The sequence below is a fragment of the Pezoporus wallicus genome, unplaced genomic scaffold, assembly GCF_028554395.1.
Source record: "Pezoporus wallicus isolate ANWC-B61680 ecotype Strahan unplaced genomic scaffold, APGP_CSIRO_Pwel_v1 contig_747, whole genome shotgun sequence".
Lineage (NCBI taxonomy): Eukaryota > Metazoa > Chordata > Aves > Psittaciformes > Psittacidae > Pezoporus > Pezoporus wallicus.
The window spans coordinates 3,480,199-3,493,553 of record NW_026638457.1 but is presented as its reverse complement, the minus strand read 5'-3'; the positions used below and the strand labels follow the sequence as shown (position 1 = coordinate 3,493,553).

The 13,355-nt window shown below is 39.8% G+C and overlaps 1 protein-coding gene across 6 annotated transcripts in view; it reads right to left on the bottom strand.

Annotated features, from left to right (window-relative positions):
- GRIK2 (glutamate ionotropic receptor kainate type subunit 2) overlaps window positions 1-13,355 on the bottom strand; it is a 402,122-nt gene that overhangs the window by 332,266 nt on the left and 56,501 nt on the right. Inside the window, exon 1 of one of the 6 annotated variants that reach the window (XM_057410867.1) lies at window positions 10,293-10,351. The exons of the other annotated variants lie outside the window; for them this stretch is intronic. The gene's annotated coding sequence lies outside the window, so the exon portion shown is untranslated. Of the gene's footprint in view, window positions 1-10,292; window positions 10,352-13,355 lie in introns of those variants that run through there. 6 annotated transcript variants of the gene reach the window in all.

The window sequence follows — 13,355 nt, the reverse complement described above, 5'->3', positions numbered from 1 at the left end:
TTCCTGAAGAGGCCAAAGTCTGCTCTTTTGAAGTCCAGGGCAGTGAGCTTGCTGCATGCTCTTCTCACTGTCCTGAGGATCTCAAATTCGAGCATCTCATGATCACTGCATCCAAGGCTGCCCTGGAGCATCACATTTCCAGCGAGCCCTTCCCTGCTGGTGAGCACAAGGTCAAGCATGGCACCTCTCCTTGTCGGCTCCTCTATTACTTGCAGAAGGAAGTTGTCTTCTACACAATCGAGGAACCTCCCGGATTGCTTGTGCTGAGCTGTACTGTCATTCCAACAGATGTCAGGGTGGCTGAAGTCACCCATGAGAACAAGGGCCTGTGAGCGTGAGTCTTTTCCTATCTGTCTATGGAGTGCTTCATCCACAGGTTCTCCTTGATCAGGCGGTCTGTAACAGATCCCCACAGTAATGTCTCCCATAGCTGTTATTTAGCATGTGAACTGGAAACCAAGCTACTTTCATTCGGCAGGTAGAGGAGAGGATACAGAAAAACTAGCGTTATCCATGATGTAAAGGCCATTCATATTTCTTGCTGTGTTTCTATACTGCTGACACACAGAATGGTTTTGATTCATTTAAAGAAACTTTTAAAGCAACTCCTTCAGCAAGAAGGAAAAGGGAGTCAACAGGGAAACATCTCAAAAGGAAATATCACTACGATTTTTATAAAAGAAAGGCAGCAATTTGAAAGGAAATGTGATGCTAACAAGTAATGCATCACATTGTGAATTACTTACTGTAATTAGAGTTTAATAAGCTTCACTTGCTTACTGCAACTCAATAGGTTATACAGAGTTGTGTCTATTTTGTGAGCTAAATGATTACCCTGAAACCCATTTTAAATCATAACCTAAGGGACTAAGAAATGTCACTAGACTAACGGAGATGATCTTTAACTGCAAGTCAAATTAAGCTTGTACTAAAAACCTTAGAGATCCTTTAAAACATACTTGTCACTTGTAGTCGTACAAGTAGTGCTTAGTGATTTTTATTTACATGTGGTATTTGCATACTTTACATTTAAGTAGTGACATGCTGATAATATGTTGTTTAATAATAACAGTAGCAGCATCTCACTTCTCTGCTCCCACCCTGTGAAGATAGAAACCTCCTAAGTGTAAAAGCCTCCCATTACATTTTCTTTTACTATCATCTGAATATTTCAGGTATGCACAGTGGGTGCAAATATTAGATATTTAACCCATCTATCTTCTCTTACTTACACAACAATTTTTCTTATGACTAAAATGTCACTTAACCTCAAACACACCATATAGGCAAGTTTATCTACAGAATATGATATAGTAATTGGCTAATTAGCTCTCCTACATATTCTCTGAGGACACTCTTAATATACACCAACCTTACAGAGAGTAGAAACATATCAAGGAAAATCACTGACATGTCCAAGGTCATTGGAAACATCCTTGCCAGACACATTAAAAATGAGCTGGCTTATGTCCTGTGCTTAGACCATGTCACTTAGTAGTGAAAGTCTTTCAAAAAAAATAATTTTACATCCAGAGCATATGGTGCATCATTACAATTGTCTGCAGCAGCTCCTGAAGCTATTTGAAATAACAGCTGTTACATGGCATGGAGGTCAGGGGGGAATGGTTGAAGCAGGGAACACAGATTTCATGATAAAGAATGAAAGCAACCCATTTTGCTGAAAGTTATTTATATTATCATCTTGTGTTTACGTAATGTCTTTAGCATGAAGGATGCTAAAGTATTTTACAATCAGAAGGCCTGGCATAAGGCAAGGAAAATGTAATTCTATAGAACTGCAGGGTTAGTGCAGCTAACAAAATTACATGGCATGTTGCTTCTGGTCATACAAGCTGCCAGGCCAAGCTATACCCAAATAAACACTTCATCAGTTTGAATGGTTTGGGGAGAAGTAGTCACCTGAAAAACCTGTGCACAGGCAGGCAGAAGCAAGATAGATGTGTTTCTCGTGTCTGACAGTTATTACATTTTGAACTAATGTGGACAGAAAGACTTAATTTCTTCTCTTGTCTGCAATGGTAAGACTGAAAAATCTGCCAGTGCCCCAGGGAGGCTAAGCATATCTGCACAGGAGGCTCACAAGCACAGGTACACAATGTGCATACACAGCTGGCTATACAGAATGGCACAGAAACAGCATTCACATGAACACAAGCAGCACAAACAGCCTCATCCTTGCGCTTGGAGGAGCATGAACCTTTCATGGGCTGATCACATTCCTGTGGTAGGCCAGACAGTAGCCAGATCAGAGTATTATTCAGGTTCCCCATCTGTCCTATGATCCTTTGTATGGGTGCAGAGAACAAATTTTTTATTATGTAGCCTAACAGTATGGAACTTTCCACATTACAACACCAACCATTAAAGATGCAAAATATGCTTAAAACCCCTTATATCTTTTGTAGCATCTGCTTTTTTCTAAGCAAGAAAAAAATTATTTTTTTTTATATCAGTAACTCAAGGATGTCGTATAAGCTCACAGGTCTGCTTAGACAGAATATCTTGCAGATTTGTGATTCAAATGGACTTATGAAACTAATTGAAAAAGACTCATTTTTACACAAATGTAATGCCACAGCAACTAGAATACATTTTTTTTCTGGGCCAGTACAAGCTAGCAATATCAGTATTTTCTGGTATACTGCAAAGTCTCCAAACCTTTGGACTGGTGGTACTCTTCTTCAGCACCAATTCACTCTATCAGAAACTTATATCTATGAATATTTACAAGTGTAGGAGAAGAGACATCTTTCCTTAAACTCATTACCTTTTGCAATACATATGTATACCAACAAATAAATTGTTTACTAATGCAAAAAAAAAGGAAAATTAGAAAACTTAATTACAAGCAGTAAAAAAAATTTTTGATGTTTGAAAAATCCATTATTCTCTAAATTAATTTTGAGTAAACTAATTCATAAGGATCTAATCTTCAGAAAGGCAGTTCTCCATGAAGTCAGTGACAGTTTTATTTGTTCAATACATGTGAACAAATAAAAGGCCTCTTTGTTCATCATGATTTAAGAGTCTAATTTAAATAACTAAGTTTAAAATATATAAATATTGCTGTTTGGAGTAAACATATCTATTTAATATTACAATTTTTAAAAATCAAAATTATGAGGTATGGAATTCAAGTTATCCAAGATTATTAAGGACACTCTGCAAACAAGCAGCTAAGATTTAACAACTTTCTGTTAGAAACCTGAATATTAATTAGACATTGAGAATCTCTGAGGCTATAACATTCAAGGGGAAAATCTGTAAATTTCATATTTCCTTAGAAGTCTCATACTGCTGTTAGCTTCATATATCTAGTCTAGCATAAAGCATTTCTGCTGGTGAAAAATAAGATAAAGAAAACCTATTGATGGAAAATAAATTAGAAAAAAATGTCACATTGACATAATCCCTGCTTTTATCTGTTTGCCATTTTTTTCCAGCAGTATTTATATTTTTTACTCTCATTTTATCAGAAATCATTTTAGCCAAATTATTTTTCCAAGACAGAAAGTCTGTAGTGAATTGCTTTCTTAAAATGCATTTGTTCCCCCTCAAAGCTATTCCAATAGCTAATTTTGGCCAATTAGCAAAACAAACAATTAGATGCCAGCTATCTCAGGTTCCTTTTCAGTCTCTGCCAACGACCTGTTTGAATTGCATCATTTTGTCTTTGCTTTTGTTCCTTTCCTAAGCTTCATTTTCCTACATACTATAAATCAGACAAAGCTGCTCCTAATTGCATGACTGTGTAGCATAATATTGCAAAGGTCTTAGCTGGGTCTGTAGGTCTAACTGCATTTAGAATAAATAAATAAATAAATTGGATAGTCTTGTGGTATGCACCAGATATTAACATCTAACTTCAGAGACTTGATATAATTTATATATTTTATTATTTATACTGTGCTCTATTAGGCTTAAGTGAAGTTACCATGTTCTCCTGAATTATCAGTTCACAGATCTGTACAGAAAACTGCTTCTCCCTGTTTCTATACACAAAACATTGGTGTGTGTTTCCTCATTACAGATCTTACAAATAAGATTAGGCTGTTGTCTATAGTACACTATAGAACCACATGCTTTGTGAAATATTTTTATTGCAAACAATATTCTTGTGTTCATCAAAATGTTAGAAGCTATTTCTCTGAGTATTAATGCATCGGGGTTTTATTAGGCAAGTCTGAAAAGCTATGAATTGAAGAGTTAACACATGTTTTTAAAATTTAGCAGAGAATCAATTACAACACCTGAGATTACGTGCTTTATAAAGTGTATGACACTGAAGAGTCATGGAAAGTGAATACATTGGGATCATTCTACACAAGAAACAAGTGTGAGAAATATATTTCTAATCTATGCTAGCCAGCATGATCCCATGGAACAGATTGTACATATGGTAGGATCTTTTTCTTGTGTAATTGTATCCTAAAATACTCCCCTCTGAATACTGTCAATGTAATCCAGACTGTAATCTAAATTATACTTGGACACTGCGACTTAGTGGACCAGTCACTTGATCACTTGGACCAATCACTTAGTCAATGGACTGTAATCTGAAACCTTTGTCACCGAACCACGCTATAAATGGTCTAGGAGCTAAAGGATACCAATGCATGAAGTGAGCTAAGACTTAATGACTGCCTGCTACCAAAGACGGCAGTAGTGCTGCTCCTCCATATACATCTAAACCATTCTTTTCACCCAGGCTCCCATTGCTTCCAAAATATTGTTTCTGGCATTTGTTTGATTCTTCAGTGAGTTCATTTAATTCACTAATTTGCAGAAAACCAACCACATAAAAAACACCTAAAACTGATATCTTGGCAAGCTACAATGGCTCCCTGGTGGAGACAGACAAGGGCCAGGAGTAGCACAAGGGAGAGAACAGGTTCGCAAAGCTGGGAGCAGGAGGCAGAAGGTAATCAAAACCATCACGCTACTAAGCTTCGAAAAAGGAGTCACACATAACCCAGTTGTGGCAAATAAGCATGAAGTGATTGTCTTTCCTTACAATAGAGAACACCAGCTGGCAAAAATGCAGAAAAGAACAATCTTTTGAGAGTAAACAAAACAAGGGTGAAAGCAGCAACAGGAACGAGGATAGCAGCATGTCTTCTGTAAAACAGTCACTTGTGTACAAGGCACAGAAGTTCTAAGAGGAAAGTACTCAGTAATTTTTGTGTGTTTTTACTTTTCATAATTAAAAAAAAACAAACTTAGAGCTGTTAATCTTTTTAATATCAAATATATTAATATAATACTTAATATTATTTAATATCTTCACCAGCAACAGACAGTGGGATTGAGTGCACCCTCAACAAGTTTGCAAATATCAAGCTGTGGTACAGCTGATTCAGCAGAGGGAAGGGATGCCATCCAGGACACTGACAGGCTTGACAGGTGGGCCTGTGCAAATCTCATGAAGTTCAACAAAGCTAAGGGTCCTCTAGCTGGGCTGGACCAATTCCTGACATCAGGATAGACAGGTTGGATGAATAGAGTGAGAGCAGCCTGCCAGAGAATGACTTGGTGATAGTGGTGGACAAAAAAAATTATAAATTAGGCAGAAGCTAGCAGTGTATGCATGGAGCCCAGAAAGCCAACCATACGTATCCTGGGCTGCATAAAAGGAAACCTATAATAAATGCTTGGAGCACTGTAGAGATATCCCAGCCGCTCCAGCCAATGAGCCGGCTTCAGCTGGAGCTCGGCTCACATGCCTCTATACAAATGCCCGTAGCATGGGGAACAAACAAGAGGAATTAGAGGTGTGTGCACGTCTATGGGAGTATGATATAATAGGCATCACAGAAACATGGTGGGATGGCTCCTGTAACTGGAGTGTTGGAATGGAAGGTTACAGGCTTTTCAGAAAAGACAGGCCTGGCAGGCGGGGAGGGGGAGTTGCCCTTTATGTTAGGGATAGGCTGGAGAGTATGGAACTCTGTCTGGGGACAGGTGAGCAGTCAACAGAGAGTTTGTGGGTCAGGGTTAAAGGGAATACAGCTATGGGAGACATTACTGTGGGGATCTGTTACAGACCGCCTGATCAAGGAGAACCTGTGGATGAAGCACTCCATAGACAGATAGGAAAAGACTCACGCTCACAGGCCCTTGTTCTCATGGGTGACTTCAGCCACCCTGACATCTGTTGGAATGACAGTACAGCTCAGCACAAGCAATCCGGGAGGTTCCTCGATTGTGTAGAAGAAAACTTCCTTCTGCAAGTAATAGAGGAGCCGACAAGGAGAGGTGCCATGCTTGACCTTGTGCTCACCAGCAGGGAAGGGCTCGCTGGAAATGTGATGCTCCAGGGCAGCCTTGGATGCAGTGATCATGAGATGCTCGAATTTGAGATCCTCAGGACAGTGAGAAGAGCATGCAGCAAGCTCACTGCCCTGGACTTCAAAAGAGCAGACTTTGGCCTCTTCAGGAACCTGCTTCGGAAGGTTCCATGGGATACAGCCCTAGAGGGCAGGGGGGCCCAAGACTGTTGGTTGATATTCAAGGATCACCTGCTACAAGCTCAGGAGTGTTGCATCCCAACCAGAAGGAAGTGCAGCAGGAGGGCCAGGAGACCTCCTTGGGTGGATAAGGAGCTCCTGAGGAAAATTCAAATGAAAAAAAGAGGCTTATAATAAGTGGAAGCAAGGACAGGTGGCATGGGAAGAGTACAGGTATGTTGTCCGGAAAGCTAAGGACCAGGTTAGGAAAGCTAAGGCCCAGTTAGAATTAAACTTAGCTAGAAGTATTAAAGATAACAGGAAGGGATTCTACAAGTACATAGCAAATAAAAAACAGACTAGGGAGAACGTAGCCCCCCTCAGGAAGCTCTCAGGAGAACTGGCTACACAGGATTTGGAGAAGGCTGAGGTTCTCAATGACTTCTTTGCCTCGGTCTTCACTGGCAAAGGCTCTGACCAAACCACCCGAGTCTTGGAAGGCAGATGCAGGGACTGTGAGAACAACGACCTTGTGCCCACTGTAGGAGAGGAACTGGTTCGAGACCATCTTAAAAATCTGAATGTGCACAAGTCCATGGGTCCTGATGAAATCCATCCATGGGTCCTGAAGGAGCTGGCGAATGAAGTTCTGAAGCCGCTGGACATAGTATTTGAGAAATCATGGCAGTCGGGTGAAGTTCCCGAAAGGAATGGAAAAAGGGAAATATAACCCCCACTTTCAAGAAGGGGAAAATGGATGACCCGGGGAATTACAGACCAGTCAGTCTCACCTCTGTGTCTGGCAAAATCTTGGAGCAGGTTCTCCTGGAAGGCATGCTAAGGCACATGAAAATCAACAAGGTGCTTGGTGACAGCCAGCATGGCTTCACTAAGGGGAAGTCCTGCCTGACCAATTTGGTGGCCTTCTATGATGGGGCTACAGATCTGATGGGCAAGGATAGAGCAGTTGATGTCATCTACCTGGACTTGTGCAAAGCGTTCGACACTGTCCCACAGGACATCCTTGTCTTTAAATTGGAGAGACATCAATTTGATGGATGGACTACTCGGTGGTTAAAGAACTGGCTGGACGGCCGCACACAAAGAGTTGTGGTCAATGGCCCAATGGCTGGCTGGAGACCAGTAGCGAGTGACGTCCCTCAGAGATCGGTGTTGGGACCGGTCTTGTTTAACATCTTTGTCGCTGACATGGACAGTGGGATTGAGTGCACCCTCAGCAAGTTTGCCGATGACACCAAGCTGTGTGGTTCGGTAGATACGCTGGAGGGAAGGAATGCCATCCAGAGGGACCTCGACACGCTTGTGAGGCGGGCTGATGCCAACCACATGAAGTTTAACCATGCCCAGTGCAAGGTCCTACACCGGGGTCAGAGCAATCCCACGCACAGCTACAGGTTGGGCAGAGAAGAGATTCAGAGCAGCCCTGTGGAGAAGGACTTGGGGGTGTTGGTCGATGAGAAAATGAACATGAGCCAGCTGCAGTGTGCGCTCGCAGCCCAGAAAGCCAACCGTATCCTGGGCTGCATCAAAAGGAGCGTGACCAGCAGGTCGAAGGAGGTGATCCTGCCCCTCTACTCTGCTCTTGTGAGACCTCACCTGGAGTATTGTGTGCAGTTCTGGTGTCCTCAACATAAAAAGGACATGGAACTGTTGGAACAAGTCCAGAGAAGGGCCACAAGAATGATCAGGGGACTGGAGCACCTCCCGTATGAAGACAGGCTGAGGAAGTTGGGGCTCTTCAGCCTGGAGAAGAGATGGCTGCGTGGAGACCTCATAGCAGCCTTCCAGTATCTGAAGGGGGCCTATAGGCATGCTGGGGATGGACTCTTCATTAGGGACTGTAGTGATAGGACAAGGGGTCATGGGTTCAAACTCAAACAGGGGAAGTTTAGAATGGGTATAAGGAGGAAATTCTTTACTGTGAGGGTGGTGAGGCGCTGGAATGGGATTGTCCAGGGAGGTTGTGAATGCTCCATCCCTGGCAGTGCTCAAGACCAGGTTGGATGAAGCCTTGGGTGATATGGTTTAGTGTGAAGTGTTCTTGCCCATGGCAGGGGTATTGGAACTAGATGATCTTAAGGTCCTTTCCAACCCTAGCTATTCTATGATTCTATGATTCTATGTCAAGGGAGGTGATTTTTCCACTCAGCTCTGGTGAGACCCCACCTGGAGTATTGCATCCATTTCTTGATCCCTCAGTACAAGAAAACCATGGATCTCTTAGAGCAGGTCTAAAGGAGGTCCACAAAAAATGGTCAAAAGGCTGGAACACCTTTCCTGTGAGGAAAGGCTGAGGGCTGGTGTTTTTCCACACAGAGAGGAGAAGGCTACAGGGAGACCTTGCTGCAGGCTTATAGGAACAGAACAATAAGCAATGGGTTTAAACTGAAAGAGGGTAGATTTAGACTGGATACAAAGAAGAAATTTATTTATGATGAAGGAAGAGAGGGCCCAGGGAAGTTCTGGATGCCCCATTGTTTGAAGTGTTCAAGGCCAGTTTGGACAGAGCTTTCAGCAACCTGATCTAGTGAAAAATATCTCTGTCTATGGCAGGGGGGTTGGAGTAGATGATCTCCAGAAGCCCCTTCCAACCCAAACCATTCAATGATTCTATCATCCAAGCATACCATTGTTGTATTACAAACTAGGAGGTCTGTAAGGCATTTTTAAAGAGCTACTGATAACCTAGATGGACAAAAAGCTACCTTAATACTGTATAATCTAATCAACACATATATTAGTATTAATTTTATATATATATGTAAAACCCTGAGAGTAAAAGAATCAAGTGTTAGTAGCTGGAGAGTATACACTACAAGCTTCTTGTGGTTTAACCCTATCAACTAAACACCAGAGAGCTGCTCACTCACTCCCTGCCCCACTGTGGAACGGGAAAGAGAGAGTTGGAAGGATAGAAATGAGAAAACTTGTGAGTTGTGATAAAGACAGTTTAATAAGTAAAGCAAAAGCCATATGCATAACCAAAGCAAAACAAGTAATTCATTCACTACTTCTTCTCAGCAGGCAGATGTTCAGCCATCTCCAGGAAAGCAGGACTCAGTCATATGTACTAGTTACTTGGGAAGACAAACACCATCACTCTAAACACTCCACCCCTGTCCTTCTCTCACCTCCTCCACCACTGCCTTCTTTCCTCAACTTTATATGTTGAACACCATATGGTCTGGGATAGCTCTTCGGTCAATTGTGTTCAGTTGTCCTGGCTTTTTCCCCTCTCAGCTTCTTTTACTTCCTCAGCCTCCTCACTGGTGGGAAGAGAAGCAGAAAAGACCTTGACTCTGTGTAAGCATTGCTCAGCAATAACTAAAATATCCCTGTGTTATCAGTACTGTTTCCAGCACGAACCCAAAACATAGCTCCACCCTAGCTGCTGTGAAGAAAATTAATCCTATCCCAGCCAAAACCAGCACAAAGCTCCTTTCCTTAGCTAAACTGAGGGCATACATTCTTTTTCATGTGCCTGACCTTTGAAATTAACACTGCTGTTTCAAAGTTACTTTTGTTTCAAAGTCACTTTTGTTTCAAAGTCAAGTCCTTCAGCAATTCCAAAATCAGCAAGCATAGTCTACTGATTAATTTGCCACTCAAAGAAGTCTATTTTACTCTTCCTAAAATGAAAGACAGCTAGATTATAACATTCCATTTTCTTATTTGACTGACCATTCAGTTCCTTACTTGGCAAACTGCTTTATACCAATTAACGTAGATTCACATTTTCATCAAAAATTTTCATATTGAAACTTTATCAAAACCTATCTATGACTGCCAGAAGAAATTGCTCACCTTCTATTCTTGCAAAACCTTTGTTGAAATCCACTGACAGATGGATCTGTACTGTCAAAGAAATTGCGGGGGGGGGGGGGGTTGTTTGGAATTGACAAAGCGGCATTCACATTCCTTCACCTTACACATTAAAAGAAGTAGATTTACACATTAGGCTTTAAAAGTATGGTTGATCTAAATCTTAGCAAATGGACTGGATTTAGCTGATTTTAATGGTTCTGTGTCAGTTGGTATCATGTGAAGGTAATTAGGGTTATCAGCAATCAGAATAATATAAGAAATGTGAAGACACTTTGAATTTGAAATTTCTGAATTAAAAGAATTCTGCTTTATTGCCCTTTTCCCCAAAGGTTGTCTGTATTTTCATTTTAGGCAGGTGTAAAGAATATAAATTCTTTTAAAAATCAGAATAAGATTTCTCTATTCCCAGAATCCTTATCCTTCTGCTTTGGTCAAGTCTCAGGAAAGCCTATTTTGGCACCTAGAGTTCACAGCACAATCTCCTAGAGCAACAAAACTACTCAGTCCTTTTGTTCTTTCTCTGTTACAATTGTCAGTCTCATATCTTAACACTGCCAAATCAGGGTTTTTTTCTGTATGATCTCCTAAAAGTGGGGGGAAGAAAAAAAAAAAAGGAAAAAAGAAAGAATAGAATTAATACAAAACCAAACTCTTCTACGCAATCCAAAGATCAATAGGATGCCATAAATTGGCATTTTGAAACAAAGTCTTTAAACTTCCTCCTTAAAGTACTCCTACAGGTCTATATTCTGAAATATTGACTATCATGCACTAAATTAATGGAAACTCAGAATACCATTCTTGGGGTTTAGAGATGGATTTTAAATTTAGATTGCATTTAACCAAAATATAAACAATCTATAAAGCTCTCACTATTAAACAGTGCACTGAATAATTTATCTGTCACGGACATTATAATATTTTAGAGCTAACTATATTGCTAAAATGGGGATGGTGGTTATTCCTCTTCCTCATTTCAATTGCTGCAGTAAATCTGAAAGAAATGAGAGGAAGTTAGCAGCAAACAAAGATATAAAACTGCCCTACTGAAACAGAGGGCCTAAAAGCCAGCGCTGTTGATTTCCCTGGTGTGAAACTAACAAGTCAACTGAGATGGACCTCTACTACAGATCACAAATAATTGCAAGCAATTTACTTTTAGATCAAAGCTGTAGGGTTCTGTTTGGGGGATTTTTTTATGAACTACAGCTGTGGGTGCGCTTTATTGGACACTGTCATATTCTTATATTTTTAGGACCCTTTTTTCTTTTACGCTAAAGCCTTATTCAACCACTCTGGAAATATGAAGAAACTATTAAAGTTGAGAAAAGTGCAGATTTATCTGTTTTAAGGTCCCTTTGCAGAGCAACAACATAGAGAATTTAGTGTAAATGAGACTCCTTAAAATTTTCACTTATCTGCCAAAGAAGGATTAGAAAGTATAGTCATATTCCATTTCTTAAGGTGAATGCCTTGACCTACCTGAAATAAGGTTTTTTCCAAGGAACAAGCTTATTTAATGTCTCATTATATGCTATGTTAACCCTATTTTGTGTTAATTTCAAATCTTTGTAAACATATATCTGTTAACTTTCAGAAAATCATTCCACTTAATAGAGAAATATTTACTAATATTAATATTTCTTTTTAAGTATTTTACATCAAGGACAGAAATTGAGGTCAAAAAGAGTAGTGCCACCCTTGAAGAAGGTGCATTCTTAAGCTTCCATTTTAATCAGTTTCAGAAGAATTCTCTGCCTTTCTAAATCATAGAGTGCTTTAAAAAAATAGAATATCTTTCAAGATAATATGCTGACATTTATGACTGTTTTCTTTAGCATCATCTCTTTAGCACTAAATATATAACCCATGCCTGATTCTTAACTTGTGGCATTCAACTTTAAAGTCTGTTTTACTTCCAGCATAGGGGTGTTGAAGTGCTGATCATTATTGTGATTCAGACCTGTTTAGAAGAATTATACAGATTAAGAACTGCCTTCAAGAATTCACCATATTTCCTTAGAATATGGTATTAAATTTATACTAGAATTTTCTACTATGTTATTTCATGCAAAATCGGAGAGAGAGAAAGATACTATAACTACATAAGCACATGTTTAATTAACATGATTTTGACAGGAACAGGTAAATATGTGAATGTTAGAGACAAGCAGAGAGTAGAGCATCTTCCTGCCAAGTGAGGTCATGAATTTCAAAGTTAGAAGAAAGAAAAAATAGATACATCTTCCATTTAAGCCTAGTGGCTATGAAAACAGATCTCTGATAGTAAAAATACTGTTCAGAAGTGGCTGAGGCTTGAACTCTTTAAACTATTACTGCTTTTTACATCCCTGTCAGAAATTCATAAACATGGCTTAATTAGAAGAGCGACTATAATGTTACCTTTTTGCAAATTAGAAGACAGTTGTACTTCTAAAAATTAATTGTATGAAATTGATTCTTTCTTATTTTCTAAATCAGTCCCTTTCTTGTTTTCTCTGCTCATTTAACTGGGAGAAAAAAAATAAAAATCTGCTAGCCTCACACAGACCTAAAAAAGAAAAGTTTCAAGATGATACTCAGCAACTACACTTACATAGAAGTATTGCAGACAGTAGAGCTGTGTTACGGAGGTCACCAAGGATACAACTGAAAGCTTAATTTGACATTCACAACTTTTTTCACTGGTCACAGCACAAGGGAAAAACACAGCTTCTCAGACCTTAAATTGGACAGGTAGGATTAGTAGTTAATATATTTATTTATAAAATTAATGGGGCTTTGTTACAGAAGTGAAAGGCACTAAATACAGAACCATGCTATTTTAAATTATTTTTTTTCCTATATAGCAGAAGTACAAACAGTGCTGTGCAAATGTTAATATTGCTTTTGGGACGGATGAAACTTTGCTCTAGTTTACTTTGTGGGGTATGTGTGTGGGGCTTAGGGAACATGGGCTGAAAAGGGCTTACATTTAATAGCTTTACCCATACTTTTGAGTAACACATTGTAGTTCCCTCTTAAATGCACAACCAGGCAGCT